Here is a 2,500-nt window from a genome sequence, read left to right on the forward strand (position 1 = left end):
TGTGCCTGAGCCCTTTGGCAGACAGAAGCAGCGTCGTTAGTAGAGAACTGGTGTTTTAGTGTCTCTGAGTACAGTCGTTTAGCCTCTCTCACCGCTTTGCTAAACCTGTTCTTCGACTCCTTGAATCTGTCTCTATCCCCACTCCTAAACGCTTCCTCCTTCTCCAACCTCAACCTTTTGAGCTTTGCTGAGAACCAGGGCTTGTTGTTGTTAAAGTTCACCCTGGTACGTGTTGGGATACAGCAGTCCTCACAGAAGCTGATGTACACAGCCTCTGTGAGTTCATCCAGACTATTGGTAGCAGTCGTGAACATATCCCAGTCAGTACAGTCTAAGCACGCCCGCAAATCTTCCACAGCCTCACTGGTCCACTGTTTAGATGTCCTCACAGCAGGTTTACAGAGTTTTAGTTGCTGCCTGTATGCACGAATCAGGTGGACCAAGGGAGTTCTGTGCGAGCCGAACAGCCCCGTGACCCACAAGAGAAACATCCCCGCCAAATTCGAGCGTTTGACGGGGTCTATCCGTGAAAAAATATTCACGTTTTTGAGTGCACATGCATTTCTGCTGCAAATGCCTCTGGAAGTTTCATGCCGTTCGTATGCCAATTGTGGCAACACGAAAATGACCCGTTTTCCCATTCCGAGGGATTTCTGTGCGACCCTAACAGCCCCGTGAGCCACAAGAGACACATCCCCGCCAATTTCTAGCGTTTCACGGGGTCTATCCGTGAAAAATATAGACGTTTTTGAGTGCACATGCATTTCTGCTGCAGATGCCTCTGGAAGTTTCATGCCGTTCGTACGCAATGTGGCAACACGAAAATGACCCCTTTTCCCATTCCGAGGGATTTCTGTGCGACCCTAACTAACAGCGCCCGTGAGCCACAAGAGAGACATCCCCGCCAATTTATAGCGTTTCACGGGGTCTATCCGTGAAAAATATAGACGTTTTTGAGTGCACATGCATTCCTGCTGCAAATGCCTCTGGAAGTTTCATGCCGTTCCTATGCAATGTGGCCACACAAAAATGACCCGTTTTCCCATTCCGAGGCATTTCTGTGCGACCCTAACAGCCCCGTGAGCCACAAGAGAGACATCCCCGCCAACTTCTAGCGTTTGACGGGGTCTATGCGTGAAAAATATTAAAATTTTTGAGTGCACGTGCCTTTCTGCTGCAAATGCCTCTGGAAGTTTCATGGCGTTCCTATGCAATGTGGCAACACGAAAATGACCCCTTTTCCCATTCCGAGGGAGTTCTGTGCCACCCTAACAGCCCCGTGAGCCACAAGAGACACATCCCCGCCAATTTCTAGCGTTTCACGGGGTCTATCCGTGAAACATATAGAAGTTTTTGAGTGCACATGCATTCCTGCTGCAAATGCCTCTGGAAGTTTCATGCGGTTCGTACGCAATGTGGCAACACGAAAATGACCCGTTTTCCCATTCCCAGGGATTTCTGTGCGACCCGAACAGCCCCGTGAGCACAAGAGACACATCCCCGCCAATTTCTAGCGTTTCACGGGGTCTATCCGTGAAAAATATCAAATTTTTTTTGACTGCACATGCATTTCTGCTGCAAATGCCTCTGGAAGTTGCATGCGGTTCGCATGCAATGTGGCGACACGAAAATGACCCGTTTTCCCATTCCGAGGGATTTCTGTGCCACCCTAACAGCCCCGTGAGCCACAAGAGAGACATCCCCGCCAATTTCTAGCGTATCACGGGGTCTATCCGTGAGAAATATTCACTTTTTTGAGTGCACATGCATTCCTGCTGCAAATGCCTCTGGAAGTTTCATGCGGTTCGTATGCAATGTGGCGACACGAAAATGACCCGTTTTCCCATTCCGAGGGATTTCTGTGCCACCCTAACAGCCCCGTGAGCCACAAGAGAGACATCCCCGCCCACTTCTAGCGTTTCACGGGGTCTCTCCGTGAAAAATATCACATTTTTTGAGTGCACATGCATTCCTGCTGCAAATGCCTCTGGAAGTTTCATGCGGTTCGCATGCAATGTGGCGACACGAAAATGACCCGTTTTTTCCCATTCCGAGGGATTTCTGTGCCACCCTAACAGCCCCGTGAGCCACAAGAGACACATCCCCGCCAATTTCTAGCGTTTCACGGGGTCTATCCGTGAAAAATATTCAATTTTTTGACTGCACATGCATTTCTGCTGCAAATGCCTCTGGAAGTTTCATGCGGTTCGCATGCAATGTGGCGACACGAAAATGACCCGTTTTCCCATTCCGAGGGATTTCTGTGCCACCCTAACAGCCCCGTGAGCCACAAGAGAGACATCGCCGCCAATTTCTAGCGTTTCACGGGGTCTATCCGTGAAAAATATTCACTTTTTTGACTGCACATGCATTCCTGCTGCAAATGCCTCTGGAAGTTTCATGCCGTTCGCATGCAATGTGGCAACACGAAAATGACCCGTTTTCCCATTCCGAGGGATTTCTGTGCCACCCTAACAGCCCCGTGAGCCACAAGAGACAC

This window comes from Petromyzon marinus, chromosome 20, assembly GCF_048934315.1.
Source record: "Petromyzon marinus isolate PM22_M1 ecotype Great Lakes invasive population chromosome 20, UKy_Petmar_22M1.pri1.0, whole genome shotgun sequence".
In the NCBI taxonomy this organism is placed as follows: domain Eukaryota; kingdom Metazoa; phylum Chordata; class Hyperoartia; order Petromyzontiformes; family Petromyzontidae; genus Petromyzon; species Petromyzon marinus.